This window comes from Pinus tabuliformis, chromosome 8 (genome assembly GCF_031772625.1).
Source record: "Pinus tabuliformis cultivar Carrire ecotype Pingquan chromosome 8, CPIR1, whole genome shotgun sequence".
In the NCBI taxonomy this organism is placed as follows: domain Eukaryota; kingdom Viridiplantae; phylum Streptophyta; class Pinopsida; order Pinales; family Pinaceae; genus Pinus; species Pinus tabuliformis.
In genome coordinates, this window is record NC_142294.1 from 1,421,454,286 (window position 1) to 1,421,476,922 (window position 22,637).

The following is a 22,637-nucleotide window of genomic DNA, read 5'->3' on the forward strand; positions in this document are numbered from 1 at the left end:
TCACAAACATTACATATATAGGAATACATGATACTTCTAGATCTTTGAATGGAGGATCTAGATTATTGAAAATAGCTAGTACAACTATTGACTTAGAAACTCACACAGTTACAACTCACAACAACTTGGAAGTCATGGAAGCATTACTTCCAATAACATACACACATATAAATATAAATGAACAAGAAGGTGGCATCAATGTCTTTAAATAAAACAACAATGAGTTCAACCAAAAAATGAGTAGTTAACATTGTCTTTTAACATTGTAGAAAAGCAAAGAAAATACACTCCTAGCTGATAACCCAAAAAAATATATATTGTTTTTTTCCCTATCATAAGGGAATCCTTTCTTTCATATAAAATAATGTTAGGGTTTGAACCAAAATCTCATAAAAAGGTGATGTAATTACTATACTAAAAAGCAATAAAAATCTATATTATCCACATAAGGAAGAGAATATATATGTATAGAAAAGTTTTCAGTAAAACCCTCGGGCCCGATTGAGGTTTAAAGACATTAAAATTTACACCTGAATTATAGTTTAATTGAGGAAGAATACCCTCATTTTTATATCCATGAAGTCTATTACAATTTTTGCACATGAATGTATGGAGAAAAGAAGATAATAACCTTAATATATTTGCACACAATCTTGCAGAAACTATGGTGGGATCCTAGCCTTAATACAATTTTTTTTAAACATAAAACATGGAGTTTAATAAAGATTCTTGAGACACCATTGGGAAACATAGGTAGTCATATGAACCATGCCATTACTAACGGGTTTAAATATTTATGCCAACCTAAGATAAAATGAAGTTTTAAACCCTCACAAGAAATAAACCTTGAGTGAGTCATGATAGAACTCAATGCTCGCTAACCGTACTTGTGACAAAATCTTATTGAGGTTAGTAATAGAACTAATACCCATATTTATTTTAGAAAAGAGAAGGAGAATAGGGATCATACTCGGGTTTAGAAATTACTTGTGAGTAATGAAAGTGAAATTTTGCATTCCTGCCATTAAACCATAGTAAATAAAAAATAAATTTAATTAATTATTGATATTGGTGAGAAAGTGGAAGGAAAAGGTCTAAGGCATGTTGAAGTAGAGATATAGTTCTTACGAAAAGTTTTACCTTGATTTGGCCCACCATAATAGTCTATATGATGGGATCAAATCGGCCCTTTTTGACCATGATATTAGAGAACCCTCTTCAAGAATAAGAAAATGGTAACTTTTTCAATCAAACCAATCATGAAAAGTAAGGACGGTACTAGAAATCTACATATGAATTCCTAATGAATCAAAACAAAGAATAATTAAGGTTAAAATTAAGATTTTCTTTCAAAAAATTTATGAGGGAGTAGATTTGGAGTCATACCACCCTCCTTCCGATGGAAAACTAAGAAATATCTAGAGAAATTCAAACATTAAACTTGTAGGAAATCCCTCATGAATATTGATGAATAGTGTTAGGGCTTAAACACGAGAAAAATAAAATAAAATTTAGAGCTTTATTTTTCTCAAGAACTGTAGCACAATGAGACTACAAGAGTGGTATTGGGTAGGGTAGTTACCCTAACCCATGCTCGAGCAATCCCTGCCATCCATTAATAAGGTGTAATCTCAATCATAGAAATTTACAATTGGAGATAATACCATGAGTATTGTCGGGACCAAAGCCCATGTCAACTTCATGTGAAACTACCTAGTTGGCAACAAGCATGGTAGTAAACATGTGCATTGAATTATAAACAATATAAGCTTCGAAGTGTTAAAACAATGACTATAAATTTATGAGACCCATTAATAAAAACCTTGCTTATAGTATACATGGCTCCAAAAGGAATCATTGTTGAGATTAAAATGCAGCTTCACCAAATTGTTTAATTATTTTTCTCTAGCAACATTACGTCACTAGGTATGGAGGCTCGAATCTATTGTATATGACCATGGGAAACCTAGGAAAATATTTTGGCTAATTTTGTGGATATAACATGATATAATCCACAACTAGAAGTAGATACATGTTACAACTAGGGAAAATTTTAAGAACCCCCTTAAATTTATAAATATAATAAATGGGCGAATCTCCATGGTATATAGGAAAAATGGAAGGCGATTTTATCAATAATATAATATGTATATATAATTTTTTGGCGAATCTCTCACCAGGCATGGTATATATTTTACTCAATTATAAAATCTTGTAAGATCTTGGTGAGTCTTTCACTAAATAATAAAACTTTGCAAAGTCCTAGTGAATCTTAGCATAGGCTACATGCTGGTTTAATTCCCCCATTTAGATAGGCTACATTCTAGGTGAATACCATGGGTCAATACCATGTGCCATTTTTATTTTTATTAATTCTAATATTAGGATTAATAGTGGTCTTTTGCATGGTATTAATAACAATCTAGTCCATGGTATTTGTCCCATAGTATTTTGGCCATAGGTTTCACCTAAATATAACCCATTTTTTGAGTGTTCGTAAATATAAGGTGACTTATGGAGTAAATATAAAAAAATGTTTTATTTGTTTACCATACCTCTCGTTTATTTATATTTTTATTAATTTACCATACCTATTTTACAAATATGGTATTTGGCCCATAGGATTCACTTAAAACCTCTTTCTTAAGCCTTCATAAATAGAACGAGGGTTATGGACTAAATATAAAAAGAGGTTTTATTTATTTACGATACGTCTAGTTTATTTATATTTTTATTTATTTACCATACCGTTTGAATAAGCATAAAAGGACGTTTTATTTATTTACCATACCTCTTTTATAAATATGGTATTTGGCCCATAGGATTCACTTAAATAAAACCTATTCTTGAAAATGGGCGAATAGAAGGTTGTAAGTCCTAATTTCAAGGGCTAAATTTACCTTTTTTACCCTCTCCCTTAAAATAAGGTGGGCTATTTGAGGTGATTTGTAAAAATGTACTATGATACAAAATATTCGCCCACTAAAAATTTAAAACCCCTTAATTTCGCCAAAGGGCGAACATTCGCCCCTAAAATTATCCTTGGTTACAACCCAAAACCCATGCTTCAATAGAGGCAAAACACACTATAGTTACTATGATGAAAGAAGACAGTCTTCCAATAATTTAATTCAAAGGAGAAGCCAATTAATGAGAATAGGGCATACAATGTAACCATATATGTTAATATAATGAGGAACACCTTTGAAATAATTCTTCTCTCAAACATACATAACTAGATTTTATAAAAGATTGGTATTTAGAATAATTGATAACCAAAGAAGCCCTAGGAGACTAGTAACTATTACTAAAATAAACAAACTTTTAACCAGAGGGAAAATATAACTATGATTGCATGGATTATTACAGTAAAGATGACAAGAGAGAACATTACGTTCCATATATCACTTATACACATAGTGTATAAAAAGCACAGACTGAGGTGACCTTGGTAGATTATAATTGAAAAAGAATACTTAATAACAAAAGACAATGAATGAATAAAACCAAAGCTATATTTATAACAATTGTCACAAATATATTAATTCCACGAAGTATCCACAATATTTCAACAATTTCTGGAATTAAGATGCACACACACACACACATATTGAAGACCGTTTTAGAACACAAAAGTCCAAATAAACAATAGAGGACTCACAGAATTTCAACAATAAAGTAAATAAATGTATTTATAAATTGTCCATGGGCATTACACCCTTTTACAGGCTACAAATCCAACTACAGGCCCATTGTAGGAAAAATGTACAGGAAACAAAAAGGAAATAAATTATTACAACATCAACAGGAATTTTTCTCCATCACAGAGACGTTATGAACTTCCTTCACCAAATGACATGAGGAAACCGACATAGGACCTTGAATAGATTAGATCTGGAATAGGTGCAAGGGCATTAGTCAAAGGTTTTATTGGTTAATGTTGAGAAAATGAGCCACAAAATAACCACTGGTCCCATACCTGTACATTTTTACATCATAAGAAAAACCAAACCTTATTATAAGCAAAGAAAATTAAATTATGAAATACAAACTATAGGAATTACACTCAGCGAGAGAGAAATAGTTACCTCTAGCACATACTGAGTTAGGAGCTACCATCGCAACTGAAGTGGGAGAACCTGAGTTATGAAGAAGAATTAAAAGGTATGTTGTTATAATATTTGGTAAAATTAACAAGTTAGTGTACGAAATAAAGGTTCCAAGTTAGCATAGAAGTATACTTGGAGAAGAGGAGACTTAGCACACTTCTAGTATGGGTTTGGCGGTTTTAAAATTGAACTGGAAGCTATAATAACATTTCAGAAGAGTTTTTGTACTCTACGCCAGAGTATTATGAATGAGAATAGATTACACCCAATAAACTTAGGAGTTACAAACAACAGCATGGCGAATATGGAATTACCATGAACACAACCATACTTTAGCCAAAAATTGTAGAATCCAAGGAAGCCCGAACGTTGGATATGTATTCAATCGAGCCTATATCTCCTGGAAAAAACAGAAATGAAAATACTTCACACTGAACTCAAACCCGAGACAAGAAAAAAAAAGGTAAAAGGAAACTCATAAGGTGGGTTTATACCTGTGCCTTTTAGAACAACGCGTGCAACAGAGGGTTTTCCTCTCTGTTGATGAGGCAACTAGAGAAATTACTCATTCGAGGTAACAAGTGAGGCTTAATGTCGTGTCTACATAAATTCTAAAAACACAGAAATGAATAACTGAAACTCCATCTTGGAAAGCCAAAGCATAGGGGAAATCTACCTAAATATATGATATGGATATTTTACCTATAATTACGTGAAGAGTAGCTCGTTAAGAACAATTCATGTTGAAAAGGGGCCAACAAACATGGAGAGGAAAATGGCACCAATATTTATTTATTCCACTCCTTGTCTCGTTAACCTGTGTCATACATAACCATTACTAGGTAGTATGACAAGTGTAGTGTCACTGTATAATCTAGTTGACACATCTCTTTCATAGAGGAACATTGGACAAACTCGTTCCATGAGCAGTCGACTGAGTAATAGAACCAGAAGGCAGACAAATGACAAAGGAGGTTGATTTAAGGTTTAGGGTTTGTAAGAAAGATTGAAAGCCATTAGATCACCTTCGGTGATATACACCGTTCACAGAAACCAAAAATTGTGATTCACACCTTTTGCATGTGAGACGAGCATGAGAGGAATGGTGTGCCTAAAGATAAGAGGTTCACGTGTACCACTCTCCTACCACTTGCAGCGTGTGTGATGGATAGTTGGAATGCACTATGGGTGCAATAAGCCCCTAGAAAACCTTTGGAATGTCTAAGTGATAAGGTGTTATCACATTTACATACAACTATCTCTTGTTTAAGGTTAGTCCAACATGTGAGTGTGGGGGTTAGAATTCAAACATATTTTTTAATGTTTAATAATTGTGACACAGAGATAGAAATGATTCACTTGGTAGGTAATGTAACAATACCATAAAAGAAAAGTATAGTTCGCAATTTAGATATAGTGCTTAAAGGGAAAAATAGAGGTGTAAGGAGAGTATATAATTCAAAATTACTAGGGAGAGTAGGGTTGGATTACCAATAAATAAACCTTTTCTTAATATTACCCTAAGTGCAGTAAGAAAAATAGTGAATAATAGCGAAGGGTGATTAGGGACCATTAACTATACATGTAAAAAAAAAACAAACTGCATGTACAGTCGAGGGACATGACAAGTGGTATCAGAGCCTAGTTTTAAATACTCGGCATACCATGGACCATCGTAGAGAATTTTTTTTTTTTGAATAAATGGTTTGCAAAAATAAACCATAGGTTGATAGTAAGTTATTTTGTTTCGGTACATAGATGAAGCAGGTTGCTCAGAATGGCCAAATTCTCTCCTGTAGCCACGAAATGTGAAGAGGAGTTATATGTCGAATTAGGAGGACATAGCACCACACCAAACTCCCAGTTAATGGAAATGATCAAAAACCAACAAGAGGATGTGGCGCAACTCTGAAATAGAAATGAATGGCTCTTGAGAGCTAGTGAGGAACATGAATGTAGGATAAGGGAACTCACGGAAAAATCCAGTAATAAAAATGTGGAACGTGAAAGGTTGAAATGGAGTCGAAGAAATCTAAAAGTGCTGAGGAATCAGATAGAAAATATTCAAAATCACATAAGAAAAAGAAGAAAATGGAGGCACATGGAGAATTTCAGAAAATTAAAGCCCCTATTTTTTATGGGGAAAGGGAGGAAGATGTGGAAGAATGGATACTTAACGTGATTAAATACTTCCAAGTGTATTAATATGAAAGTAATTTGACGGCATGACTAGTTATTTACCAGCTACGGGGAAAGGCCACTCTGTGGTGGGAAAAGGCTAAAAGTATACACATATTGGAGGAAAAGACCATCTTGAGAGGAATTTCCGAAGCGGTTTAAATCTCGGTACCTGAGTGAACATTATTATCATGACCGTACTAAGGAATTCCATGAACTGAGGTTAGGACAGCTTACCATGGATGCGTTTTTTACAAAATTTACAAACTTACTGAGGTATGTGCCCTATATTAAAGTGGAGAAAGCAAAAGTGCAGACATTTCTAAAATGTTTACCAACATGCTACAAAGAGAGGATTGAATTCGACAATCCTAAATGATGGATGAAGTGTTAAGGAAAGAAGGGGAAAATCCATGGAAAAATAAGGATAAAAACAAAGTTGTCATGAATATAAAAAGATAGAAACCTCCCTACTACAAATAATTTGGTAAGGAACAACAAAGAAAGAAGTTTAATAAGGGAAATGTAAATCAATGTCTCAGTCTCATACGAGATCCAAGGCCATGGAATTGAGCAACAAAAAGGTTATAGGAGGTATTTAACGAGAACCATTGAATTTCTATTATCGTGGTGAAGAACATTTTCTCAGGGACTCTCTGCATAATCCAATATCTATTCAAAATGTTCAAGAAGTACAAGAAGCAACTACTATAAATGATGTTTCTAGAAAGATTTCAAGAGTTAGTGTTGCATTAGAGGATAGGCAGGTTGAGCATCAATCTACCATGATTGAAAAATAAGGTACAATACAAAACCAATCAGTTTTTGTTTTAATTGATTGGAGGGCTAGTTTAAGCTATATTAACACCCAAACTGTGGAAAAATGTAAATTGTCAGTAGAAGAGTACCAGAATGCATGCCTAGTACAAGTAGCCACGGGTACCAAACAAAAAGTAACACATCAATTAAGACAGTGTCATGTAAATTTGAATGGTTATCCCAATGAAGTGAAGTTAAATATTTTTCCTTTAGGATCATATGATATACTAATTGGGATGGAATAGCTTGAAATGCAGAAAGTTATCATAAACTATTTGTAGAAAACTGTAAGTTGTGTAGACCAAAATTGGCAGCGCAAATTGGTAAGAGGAAAACAAAAACAGATATCAGTCTGGGAAATGTCAGCTTTAAAATTAAAAAGGGAAAAAAAATGATATCAGGTGTACATGGTGCATGTGGAAAAAGATGAACAACAAACAGAAAAAGAAAGGTTAGAGACTACACCGGTCATAAGAGAACTTCGAGATGTTTTTCGGAGGAAATTCCTCAGTTACACCCTTGTAGATATATTGATTTGAATATCGATCTCGTACCAGGCACTACCCCGATATCTAGAGCCCCAAATATAATGAATATACCAAAGCTAATAGAGTTGAAATTGCAACTACAAGAACTGCTAGATAAGGGTTATATCAGAACTGGTGCGTCACCATGGGGTGCCCCTGTGCTATTTGTAAAAAAGAAAGATCACACATTTATGATGTGCATTGATTACATTCATTTGAATAAGTTATCTATCAAAAATAAATATCCACTACCTTGAATCGATGACCTATTTGATCAGGTAAGGTCAACAACTATTTTTTCAAAAATTGATTTAAGAACTAGTTACCATTAGTTACGAATAAAAGATGAGGATATCCATAAGAAACCTTTCAAAACTTCATATGGACATTATGAGTTCGTAGTGATATCATTTGGAATCACTAACTAATTCATGATTTTTTTGCTAGGATGCGTTATTAAATTACATTTACCAGAGCACTTAAAAACCATGGAACATAAGCATATAAAATGAAGATAAAAGAGACATAATCACGCATGAGATCAAGACACAGAGAATTGATTACAAATTTCATCCAATTTGGACTACATCTTTGGGCCCTCCTTAATAGTGGGTTCGCATTCATTCATTAAATGACATGAAAAGAGAAGAAGTACAAGCATATTTTACATAAACACCCTTATACCTCCAATCTAAAAGATAGATGACAATTGGAGAGCCCATCTCTAGAAACAAACAACACCACTGACTTCCTAGCGAAAAATCGTGCAGAATCGCTTATCCAAATTCCTAATTCTGATAAAAGGGTTTTTTACACCTTCTTGAAACCTTTTGATTTCTGAGGTAGGGTTCCAACCGACTATGAGGAGAAGGTGCCACTTCTCTACTCTAAAAATCTACACTACTCTTTGCTGCTCTCTCCCCTCTCACTGTGCAGATAGTCCAATTTATATGTTGGTGGGCAGGATCCTTAACAATCTAGGATGTTTTAACAAATGACATGTACAACAGGTCGTTTCAACAATCGAGATTCTCCATAGACAACGCGCGGTGTTTTCAGTAGTCTTAACACAGGAATTTACTGAAAATAGTTCACACAAGCTATTTTCTTCTTAACTACTTAACCACACATTAATCCTTAAACCGATGGTTTTAACACAGAATCTGTGCTTTAAATCCTTAATCAATGGCTTTATCAGTGACGGACTTAGTTTATCGGCTTCAATAACCCATCACAAATCTCAATTTGTACAACCTGAAGGGTGGTACAGTTATGAGGACTCTGCACTTAGCGATGTGTGATAAAAGGTAGACCCAATAGAACTATACCCTAAAACCCATAACTATATCACATCAGGGATACATTGCAATCGGTGGAGTGAGGGGGTAACATATATAAAGGGAATTTGCACTGTGCGATATGCAATTGCGATATTGTAATCACAACCTGATCTTGCCGAGGGTGGATTCTGTAAATAATTCCCTTTGTGATGCCCAATCTACGATTATTGCATCCCACCTTCTCCCTGCTCGGGGTCGATTTCTTAACACTGTCGGTCTGCCATTTGTGAACCGTGATATGTGATATCATAATCATAACTCGAGGACTATTGGGGATCAATTCTTGAACCTCTGACTTCTATGATCAATGAAATGCGGGGCCAATAATGGCCTGCTACTTGGCACTTCCCTATTCGCTAAAAGTTCTACCACATCATCTTCTTTTGCCATTTGTCCAAGTCAAACTGGAACTTTTACTTTCTCTAACTTCTTCATTGAGATCGAATTCGATGTCATTTTCACCATTGGAATCAGGATGACAAGCAATTTGATCTAAAGCTAAGTTTATCCTAATTCTACCACTTTTAGTTTTAAGCCTTCTCACCATGCCACTGGTACTTTTTAGAGATCCACCTGGATCAATACTTCTAGACCCTCTTGGATTAGTCCCCTTGGATCCTCCTGGGTCAATCCTCCTGGATCCCCCTGGATCAATCCTCTTGGATCAATCCTATTGGATCCTCCTAGATCAATCCTCCCCACTAAGATAATATTTTGGTCCTCCAAAATCATTAAATAATATGCAACTTCTCTGTACGTTGTCTGCACCAAAAGTGTCCTAACAGGTCATCCTTCCTTCTCCTTCACCTTTGTCGTTCAAAGCCATAAGCGATGAACCAACACCTGCATCTGCTGTAAACATGCAATAGAATATCTTGCAAATTACATGTTTCACTATATGACCAAAAATGAGCCAAGCATCCCATACTTGCCATGAGTTTATAACACATACTTTGGGGTCAAGTTTACATAAATATGGAAACAACACCCTAGCTATCAATACAAGGTAAAACATCATTGTTGCTTCAATAAGTGATGGAAAACACATCATCACTACAACACATGATTTACAAAAATAAGGCCAAGACACTATTGTTGTTTCAACAAGTGATGGAAACACATCATCATATTCATAATTTAAAATGAAACACAAAATAAGGCCAAACATCATTGTTGCTGCAATAAGTGATGGAAAATACATCATCATTTTTATAGTTTAAAATGCAACAAATGATTTGCAAAAATAAGTCCATGACATTCTACGACACCTAGAAGAACCATCTCTCACTTATCAAAGTGGTTGGGTCATCTCCTTGTGGTGCATTCACTAGTTGAACAATTGTTTCATTTGGTTCATGCACGAATGCTTTGTCCTTGCAACAATTGTTGAAAAGTGTGCAACAAGAAATTCTAAATTTAGAATGTGCTAAAAATAGACCTGCTAAAAATAGCATGTCTAAAAATAGCAGTTTGGCTATGAGGTCATTGGCCACATTGGGTTAGAGGTGAAACTGCTAAAAATAGAAAGTTCTAAAAATAGCATTTCTGGGTCCCTTCTTATTTATAGCAGTCCCTAGTCTATCTATAGGAAGTAAAATTAAGTTTGGTCTTAACAGCAGTTGTAAATATTAATTAATTAATTCAGTTGAGTTAATTAGTTAAGGAAATTTGAATTTGAAGTCTTTGTAGGAGGGAATAAGTATGAGTTCTATAATGAGAGAATCAATTGACTTAGTTTAAACTAGTCAAGTCCAGTTAGATTAATTTAACAAGTTGTTAGATTAAGAAGAAATAGTTTGTTAATGCTTGCATGCATGTGACAACTATTATTTTTAGTTAACTGAGTATTCTCTCATGGATAACCAGTGCATGTCAGTTCTGTCAGAGACCCAGTTGAGATTAGATGTGGGACAATGTACTATCATATGCTTGACTATTTCTAGTAAGTAGTTTTTGCATGATTGAGGAACTAGTGTCCTCAAAGATTACGTAGTTGGACCATAGGTTGACTCGGTATGTTTGGAATTAATTGCATATGATTTTGCTATTATTTCCTAAGCAAAATGTGCAAGGAAATAGGGATTGGACCATAGGTAAAGCCTTTATATACAGGGCTTGGTTGGTTCATGAGACATATCTTCATAGTTCATTGAGAACTGGATAGCTTGAGAGCTGATTATTTTTGTATTGTGAAGAGGATTTCCACTTGACTGATAATACATGGTTGGGGTTTTATGCTGGTGCTTTCCCCTAAATATATCTTGTGTTATGTGTGATTATTTCTCTTGATTAGTTATGCATGTTTCTACTTGATGTTGCTCATGAATTTGATTATGCTTCCACTTAATGTTTTGTAGAAGTAGAACAAGTATTATGATTTAGGACATTTCATATATCGGTTTGTTCTATAGGTGAAATTTCTACATGTTATCAGACCTATCTAATTTGAAGAAAAATTCTACAACAATGGTCTCGATGGAGCCTCTAACATGTGGCTCTTTGCTGACCACCTCTCTCGCAATGACTACAACAAGCCTTCTTCCTCTAGATCTTTTTTACCTGTTATTGAGAGGGTCTTTCACGCCTCATCATTTTTCATGCTGTTATTCTCCTCCAGCACTCGGAAAACACATGATTATGCAATCCACAAAAACTGCAAGTTCTTCTATGCCATGATTTCTATTCATTATTAACAATATGGTTGTAATCAAAATGAACATTAGAATACCGAGACAAGTTATACGTTTCTTGTTGGTCTCTCGTATGACCATGGGAACAAGAGCTTGCTTCAACTCTTTCTCTACAATGCATACTACCATAGGTTGATGGTGATGTGTTCCCATCATCCTCTTTCCTTGAAGGTTTCAACAAAATCGTGGAAGATTCTGACATCTTTGAGCACTATCCTTCAATGCACCCTAACCTTGTGAATCAAGGTCTTTGCTCAACCACCAATGGCTGAGTTATGCCTTGGCCATTAACACCAAGTCCTTCTTCTTCCTTGTACCTCATCTTGGTAAGGAGTCTCATGCTTTTCCTTGTAATTGGTACTTCCATAGTTCCAACAAAAATTATATCATGCGAAGACGAAACTGAAGGGAAATCAACATCTTTTACATCCACTGTCAATTTGGAAAGAACTGACGAGGGATTCTCATCATATGTCATTGATGGTTCACTGGTTGTTTTGGTGAATTTCCCAACCTCCTTCCTGACATATCCAAGTCTTGTATGTTGGGTTAATTCCTCTAATTGGATGGGGTTTATGTCTCCATGGCCATTAATTTCGAGGTCCTTTCCGTGATAACCCATTCTCTTTAATAGTTTGGACCCGATTCCTGTAGTATGGTTTTCAGAAATGGCGGAATCATCAAGAAGAGAAATACATGGACTTGAAGAATTGTTTCTTACCTCAACGGGGTCATGCTACAACTTTTCCAAGGCCTCATCATTAGCTTGTAGCTGACGTAGCAACCCTTGTTTCTCCTCTTTCTCTTCCTGTAGAAGTCTCCATAATTTAGCAAGCTCTTCTTGAAGACAATGGTTGTTGCACTTCAATTCTTCCAGGACCTCATCTGTGGCTCGCAACTGAAGTTGCAATTGTTGCTTCTTCTCTTTCTCTTCTTGCAATAGTCTTCTTAATTCAATTTTCTCTTCTTGAAGTCTCTAGCTAATCTCCTCATTTGAGGACGGTGATGAATAAGATGCATAAGCACCAAAAGATGTTGATGACCCATTACTCTCCGATCTACCTGTCTCCTCCTCTCTTCTCTTCTTGTGCATGCCATACAATACGTCCACCATTTTGGACATTCGTAGGAAGGTCTCATGCATTTCTTTATCATTCTCCATGGCTGCACACTCAGTCATTCATGCGCGCAATTCTTAACAGCAACAAGACTGCTTCTCTTCCTAACGGGCTTCAACATCCACCATGTCTCCTCTTCTTCATGCACATCCTTTGAGGCTTATTTTTGGTTAGTGTACTCATGAAATTCACATCAACTAAGCCCTGCTTGAATACCACTTGATACATATTTGATCTATGATTGTGATATCACAAATCACATCGTGGTACTTTTGGGGGCTAATTTTTTCAACCATGGACCTCTTCCTTCTATGACATGTGAAATGTGGGGCCAATGCTAGCCTGCCACTTGGTGCTTCCCCATTCGCTGAGAGTTCTTCCACATCATTTTCTTGTCTCCAAGTCAAACCTGAAATTTGACATGCTCTAACTTCTTCATATGAGATCGGATCCTAGTGTAGTTAACAACGTTGGAATCAGGATGATGAGCACTTCAATTTGAAGGTAAGTTTATCCAGAATGTGCCACTTTGAGATTTGATCCTTCCTACCATGCCACTAGTACTTTTTAGAGATCCACCTGGATCAATCCTCTTGGATCCTCTTGCATCACTAACACATCATCCACTTTGATGTGTTTAATGAATAATATCCATCACAAATATCTTGACAGATTTGTGTTAGTATTCATAGATGGCATCATAGTGTACTCTAAATATGAGGAACACCAATAAAATCTTAGATTGGTATTATATACCTTAAGAGAACATCAAATTTATGCAAAACTCAGCAAATGTGAGTTTTATAAAAACATAATTCAGTATCTCTGACATGTTATTTCCAAAGAAGGATTAGCTATGGATCCCAAAAAGGTGAATACTATCATGTATTTTCCCACACCTAAATATGTGTTAACAGTTCACTCATTTATGGGTATTCCTGGATATTATCGAAGATTTGTAGAAGGATTTTCAAAATTGGCTTACCCCATTACCTCCTTGCAGAAGAAAGGAGTAAAGTTTGAATGGACATTGAAATGCCAAGAAAATTGAAACAATTGTTAAAAACAACCCATATATTAAAAATTTCAAATCAAAATAAGGAATTTACTGTTTTTATTTATGCTTGTTTAGAGGGACTTAGGGGTGTGTTAATGCAGGATACTGCAATATTAGCATATGAATCTAGAAAGATGAAAAAAACTGAATAGAATTATGTTGTAGAGTGGATTAGGTCATAATTCATTTGACTTCTTATGATTGATTACTGAGATTTGCTATTTACATATTTCTCTCTCAATATGATGGAAATAATAACATAGAGATGGTTTAAAAAAACAATTAAATTGGTGGTAATTTCCTATACTCTCTTAGATTAAAGAAATCTATGATGAATTTTAGACTAAGGGATTTGACCAGTAAATGATTCTCTATTAGACATATTTCAAGGTTTTATGAGACAACTAAATGATTGAGCCTTAGTTCCTTCACAATTTTTCATTAAAAACAATGATTTGTTAAAAATAATCTCTTTAATAATTTCTCCATGACAACATTCCATTTAGTAACTTAGTCTTAAATTGTAATTAATTACTTCAGTATCCACATTCTCCTCTTTCTTGGTTTCTTCCTTTATTTTTGTTCAACTTCCCTTTTCATCTTTTCTTGTTCAACTTGATTTTTTATGTTTTAGTTCTTTCTTAGATTTAAGACATCCTCTTCTTGGTGGTAGTTATGAGTTCTTCTTCTTCTTTTTCCTTATTTTCCCTTTTTTGTATTTTTGACTAAGTTCCTCTTTTCTCCTAAACTTGTCTTCATCATATTTTTTCTCCTCTTTATCCTCCTATTTGATCATTATTTCATCTTCCTCTAATTATTACTTTATTATTTGATTTGATCATTAGGTGACATACTATGGAGAGAAGAAAAATATTTAGATTTTAACCTTTTCTTTACATCATCCCAACTACAACATTATCATAAATAATTTTATCATAACATTGCTCATATGAATGTCCAAATAATTAAATCTATTCCTCATGAATAGCCTTGGTTTCCTACTTACGTACTTAAGAAATGAAGAATCCACAATGTCCAAGGTATAATTTGTATTCTTTAAAGGTGAGTGTAGCCATGCATTAAATCCTAATAAAAGTAATCTCACCCAATATTGGCCTATTTGTGCGAGATTTGAGTAGGGGTTGGGGTGAAGTAGTTAACCCACAAATTATTAAATAGGTAGAATCCTCTTGTAAATAGGATTTTTCAATATTTTAATCAATTTCATAGTAACATTGCTCAACATGAGATATCTATTACAAAATATTAATCTCATGAAGAACTCATACAATTAAATATAAATTTCCTTGTGGCTTTTTCCCATGTCATTTGAAAATACAGAGAAAGGGAACCTCACATGTGCCAACTCTAGCTAATTCTAGGAAATATAATAGTGGCATATATGTCATCCACTAAATATAAAGTCATATAAAATGTGGGAACAAACCCAAATAAAACTATATGTTTGTGCTTTATCTATTAACCCATTGGAACAAACTTATAATGGTGATGATAGTTTTCTTAAGTGCATCTAACCGTTCATGATAAATATGTAGCTTTTCTCTCCATGTATTTAACTTATCATAGACATCTTGTATATGTAGCCATCCCTCAAATTACTCATAGCACAACCTCCATAATTTTTTACCAAAGAATATTTTGTCCTTTACCCACCAGCCAATGATTGATATCATCATCCCTATGAAAATGTTTTACAAATCCCATAATCATATGCTATTTTGGTTGTTGTAGTTTGTAATACTTATCTATCTTTGCATCTTGATAGGAACCAATAAATCTTCCTTTATCATTAAACATTGTTCTATTATTTACGTTACAATGCGAGATAATGAACTCCACTTCCTTTAAGCTTGAGGATCCCTTAGTTTCCATTAATGCATATACCTTTTGTAGGCTACTGTGTACTCTAGGAGTTGTTAGTCAAAAGGACTTCCTAGATTTTTTGAGTGCATAGAAGCAGAGATGGATCTCATCTACTACAGTTTCTTAAGGTAATGATATTTGGGTATGATGGAGGGGAGTGCTCTACAAGGAGATCTTTAGATTCATAAGTAGATTGACTTATACAATTCTTTGGATGTAAATTGAGGTTTTAATACATGAGATTGTATTATAATTTGTTTGTGAATTTAATTGTAGTGAAGCCATTGACTTGGGCTATAGGGTGAAGGGTTAGTGAAGTTAATGTTTTGAAGTTAATTGGGAGAAGCCTTTGGTTGAGAGAGGGTTACAATGATTAAGATTATAGATGGAAATAGGGCTATGAGCTTGAGAGTACTAGAAACTAGGGATTCTTTGAAATTTTTCCTAATTTTAAAAAAAAAAAAGATAAAAGATATGGAAGAGAGTTACATTCAAATAAAAAAATTTAAAAGCAAAAATTAATCGAGCATCCAAAACTAAATTTGAAAGCAAATAAAAAAAATTGAAAGTTGAAAATGAACATTTAGCCCAAGTTGAAAATGAAGTTTGAACATTTAGCCAAAACTAAATTTGAGAACAAATATTTCCATTTGAAAATATAGTACAGTGCAGAAGACGATATTTAATTTGTTTTGGATTCGTACAACGGAAGGTAGAGGAAATCCTATATGGAAATTATAATGCAAGAGGGTGTCTGCATTGCATGAATATGGATGGGTGCAAAAAGCCAATTCCTTTCTGTGAGATTTGGAGGGTTGTTCCGAATGATCTGATCGAAAGATATGAAGCCCAAGATGCTATAATTCATGCTAAACTGGACGTGGAAAAGTGTGTACATTTTGCGGCATTCCATGTGAAGTGGACAAGTGTGTACAAGTTATGGAATGTCCAAACCCAAATTGTTTGAAGGCTTCATGCATCTAGTGCAAGGAGCCGAGTCACCTGCCATTATTGTGCGAAGAGAATCAAAATATATCTGAGACTGCTCATCGTAGAAAAGTGGAAGAGATGATGACAAAGGCCATTGTAAGAGAATGTAAAACTTGCAAGGCTAAGATGGTAAAGACGGTGGATGCAATAGTTCTGAAGTGTGCTAGGTGTAGAACCCTAATGTGTTACCTTTGCCGACAGATCATTACGTCTTAATATGAACACTTTTGCCAACATTCTGAAATGCGAAAACTAGGGAAACCCTGTAAAATATGCAACATTAGGTGTACTTTGTGGGGGGATGAGATAGAAGATAACGTGGCACTGGATGCTAAGGAGGAAGCATTGAAAGAATGGGGTGGCAAAGAACCTAGCTTGCTCAAACCTAGTATCGGACCTACTCTAGTAAAGCAATCCACTTCTGGGAGGGGCCGGAATACACATCGACGGCATTAGAAGTATCGACGGCACTAGAAGTATTGATATTCTTGTAGTTGTGGAGGTTTGCCGTTACACCAAAATCCACAAGTGTTGGTAAACGTTACAAATCAGTAACTAGGATCCCCAGGGTGGAAATTACGGATTCCATAGAGGTCCAGTGATTCTTCTAGCACCTCCCCTCAAATGCAACTTGAGGGAATCGAACCTTGATCCAGGATACCATGTGGAGATTTGCAGTTACACCAAAACTCACAAGTGTTGACTAGGATTCCCAGGGTGGAAATTACAGATCCCATAAAAGTACGGTGATTCTTCCAATAATGATTTGTTGAGACGTTTAGCAGTACAGAAGTTGAGAAAGATGATGAGAGTGAACGAGACAGTTGTATTTGAGTACGACAACCAATTATAAGGAGTTTTTGACCGTTAAATTTTGTTAATGAAGTATTGAATAATATATAAGTGGGTTGTAGGATTGTGAACCATTTTTATGCTATAGTTCATAAGCTATAGTCATAGAAGAAATTATATTTATTATTTGATAATATTTATTAAAGAATATGTAATCACCCATATTGATATTATATGTAAATGAGTAAATATTTATTATTTGATAATATTTATTAAAGAATATGTAATCACCCATATTGATATTATACGTAAATGAGTAAATATTTGAAGTTGTTCGTGGCTGGAACAGTTAATATTGTCTTTTAACATTGTAGAAAAGGAGAGAAAATACACTCCTAGGTGATAACCCAAAAAGCTCAGTTAATATTGTCTTTTAACATTGTAGAAAAGGAGAGAAAATACACTCCTAGGTGATAACCCAAAAAGCTATATATGGTTGTTTTTATCTATCATAAGGAAAGCCTTTCATTCATATAAAAGAATGTGAGGGTTGGAACCAAAATCTCATAAAAAAAGTGGTGTAATTACTATACTAAAAAGAAATCAAATATTATATTATCCACATAAGAGAGAATATATATATAAGAGTTATAATGACTAGAAGAAATTGTTTTTTAATTTATGGGTGCCACCATGTATTCTAGAATTAGAAAGATATTCTTAGTAGGCACTGAATGTTAGGTAACTAATAGACCATTTTTTTGAGGAAATTTCTGAGTTTAATTTTCTTTAGCTTTCAAATAATTGATTTAAGGTGTGACCTAGGACCTTCACTTTGGGTGAGCCATATAATTGGCTATGTGTATTCCTTATTTCCCTTTAGCCTTTCATTACATTATTGTCCACAAGGGTTCATACATCTCACAAAGGTGCCTTAGTACCATACAAGCATGGCCTTGCTTCTAAAAAGTTCCCATAACCCAAAATGGTTTACTTGCATTTAGCACAATTTTCATAGTGCTATCACCTCTGCTTTTATTCAAATTGTCATTTTAATTCGTATATAAAATTGCATTTGAAAATGGGTGGATAGGAAGTAGGGAGATATAAGGGTTGTTTTCATTTACTTGAAAAAGAACTCACTCCTAGAGTTTTAGCCTAAGGTTATTCCCACAATCATTCGTTCTAGGTATCAACTATTTAATTTTAGGTCAGTGGAGCTCAAAAGAAAAAACTTATAAAGAACCTAAAGGCTAATGTGCTAGATTTATAGATATAAATTTTTAAAAGCATAAGTGTTACACTACAAATGTACAAATTTAACCACATATCAACAACTTTGTGATGCCAATCACCTATGATGCTTTTGTTTTAAGATATTGACAATTATTAAAGTACAACCCAAACGTTACAAATGTCATTTTCCTAGGATTAATGACTCCCTACAAAACTTCTCATAAAAATAACAAACAAACAAACCAAGTAGAAATAAGAAAATGAAAACTTTAAAAATCCTAATTATACAAGAATATAATTATAAAATAACAAGAACAAGTTAAAAATAAAAATAAAATGCAATCTTTAGAAGTAATGAGAAAGGAAATTCAAAATCAATTATAAAATCGTAACATTGCAAATGATTAAGTTTTAGCATCAAGAACAAATTATCTTAGGCTCAAATTTAAATCAGGACAAGCAAATTACTCATCATGAAAGTCATTAAGATCTAAGGAAGTTTTCCAAAACAAAATTTTGATAAGCTGCACATAGAAAAGAAGGAAAAAAATACTCGAAAATTGGGAGGTGTGCTAAAATGAGATATATAAACCCAAATTTTGATTTCATATAATTATAATATTTTATTTCCCTCCTCATTTTAGTTATATCTACATCCTTTCTCTTTAAAAAAAAATCAATTTGTTTATGGTAAATAAAAAATCAATCATCTTTATCTTTTTAAATTTAGTTCTCATTGAATCTAAGACTATCATGAATATGACAGATACATTTTTATTACATAAGCATATATATTTTTTATGGATCATGATAAAGTTTTAAAGTGATTATGATAGGTTACTCTTAGTGAAGTATCAAATATTTCAGCTATCTAGAAAGCATAGGATGCAAAATGATAAGAATTAATAATAGGAAAGTGATATTTACTTCTTTATACTAACATTTTTTTTTTTTTTAATAAGGCATCATTCTTTCATAAGTATCTATGAAAAAATAGTTTACTCTAAAAAAAATAAAACAATCACCACTTAGGATATATATAACCCTTATAAGCAATCAATGTTTACTTAAAACAATCTCATGAGTGATTTCTTTAAACTCCTCCCAAGATTAAAATGAGAATGGGATAGTATTAGATTTAGTATTAAAAAATCGTTGACCAAATTCTTTTAGGCATTTAAAAGAATTCAATTTAGAAATATTCTTATGTGGACAAAAATTAAGATCTTCATACATGATTAGTTAATTGGTGAAGAAAGATAATTATTTTAAATATAGCATTGCTTATTCACACCTTATCCTTCCTTTCATATTTCTTTTGTAGAGTTTAAATAGGATATTTCAAAGAAAATCCTTTCCAATGAGGGTAAGTTGCTCATCTTACAAATCTACTAAAGAAATAGGAAAAACTAAAAAACCAACAAGTCCACTAGAAATAAAAGATAAAGTAATAAGTAATTAGAAAAATAAATTTAAACCCAAATCTAGTAGCTATGAATCAAGAAAGGTGAGAAACTAATATGAACCCATGAAAACATCTTTTAGGAAGAAATATACAATATTTTCCTTTACATCATAACTCAAATTTTGCGATTATAAAAATTCAAAATTAACAATATTTTTCCATCACAAACAAAGATAACTAAAAGCTCCTTATATTTATTTTAAGTTTATTTAGACAAGATAACCATTTTTTTATGCTTGATGGGACTACATCTTTATCATGTCCAATATATCACCACGAAAGGGGTAGAGAATTGAACCAGTGACTTCACATCAAGGAGTGCCTTAACATAGCACCCGATCATCGTCTATCCAAGACCCCATGGACCAAGACAACCCAAACTTTATTTGCAACAAATTTAGCTAATTATTTAAAATATCTTACAGTTTAACATCTTTTTGAAAAGTAGACATTTTAAAAAATTTATAACCAAAATATTTAAGATTATTAGTTAATTCGAAAAGTGAGTTTAAAATATAAAAGCAATTTGATATAAGCAATGAAAATTTTATCATCCCTCTAAAACTATATTAAATAACCTTAATTGTATGTGCACTTTCTTGTATCATAGCTAAATTTATTGAAAAAATATCAAAATTAAAGCAACAAACAAAAATTAGCCAAATCAACTAAACTCATCCCAACCAAAAATCTAGAAAGAAAAATACAATGAATATCATTACAGTGAGCGTATAATAAAACATGTTGGATGAAAAGAAGCTGAGAAAATGTTCAAAGGAAGAGCATTCATCTGCATGACTCCAAACAAAATAAATGATTTCAATGCATCAAAAGGTATTGGAGTAGTCTTAATAAAATATGGAAAAAAAATTAATACTCAAACTTTTACTAATTGTGTATAGGACAGTAGAATCAAAACTCAAAGGAAATCTAATTAAGTGAAAACTTTCTAATTGTCATGAAACATCAAATTAGAGATCTCTAAGTGTTAATTATTATCTAAGATTTTGTATTGATTTAAAAGGAGTTGCACTAGCTCTTCATTTTGTAAAATGATATTCTGTCCATTAGAAGTACCAATAGTGAATAGAAAACTAGTTCAAATACGTAGAGAAACAAGCTTGAGAGTGTGACAATTAAAAATTTCCCTTCTATCAAAATATTTTGTACAATTTTTTTTGGGAAATTATTTAGCATGTTAAATTTTAACTTCTTTCTTTATCACCCATGAAATTCCTTTATTGTTCAGCTAATAAGTTATTTTTTTTTTTAATAAGAAAGAGAAGAGATAAACTGGATTGGAAGCCAACACACTTGGATTCTCCTAAGTAATTCAATGATGGAAAATCAAGACAACAAGAACAAAAGTGGAGTCTGTGAAAACAATTAAGAAACAAAAGTAACTAATCTAATCTACTCTACTTCTATCATATTTTATATTGACGAAAAAAAAACTAGGTAAAATCAAAATATCAATGCAACCATTCATGTAACTCCAAACCTACAATCACTTGTATATCACAAATTATCAATAAAAATTGGAGTACTCTAATATAAGAAAATAAAAGAATAATATTAGTAAGAATTCTATCCATCACAAGCAAGATAATTTATAACAAACCTTTTTTAAAAATATTTCTTCAACAATATTTTTATTCTATCATAATATCCATAATGATTGATGTATCATTGTTGGGAGAAATTTCCAAATGAGTAACATATCTTATGAAAATTGTGTATAGAATTGGTTTGAAAAGAGCCTCGTGAGAGAATTTTGATACTGATGGTGTTATTTATTCCAAATATTGAAGCAAGATAATGGGGAACTAACATAACCATTGATTGAATCTGCCTCATTCTCATGACAAATCTTCCTCAGTTCAAATTCTTGATATCCAACCACTTGAAATGAATCATTGGGAATGAAAAATTTGTGTTGGTAATCAGCCACCATAGTATATGGCATATTATTAATAATACGGTGGAAACCATCAACCTCATTTATTTTATCCAATCTTTCAATTTCAACTATTTGATTACTAAACTCTTCACTAATTATAGATATAGTTATATAAAAAAAGACACAATATGATGTAGATTTCTATAGCATTCCCTTTTTACTATGAAAAAGATTGATAAGGAGAAAAATAAAATGCTTCATAGGAAATGGTTTTTCAATTGTCTGTATGTCAAACATTGGAAACTTATTCCTTATTAGAGTATGTCCGTATAGGATGAAATAAAAAAGACATTAGAGAAAATTTCAACCTAAAAGCTCCCATGAATTTTTAATGTCATAATATGTAAACCAATCAAAATCTTTTAGATTTAAAAAGAGGTACATGTAAATATGTTGGCGGTAAAAAAAGAAAAATATTTTTTTTTTAATTGTATTTTTTGTTTATCTCCTTATAGGTTTACTCAAATTTCAA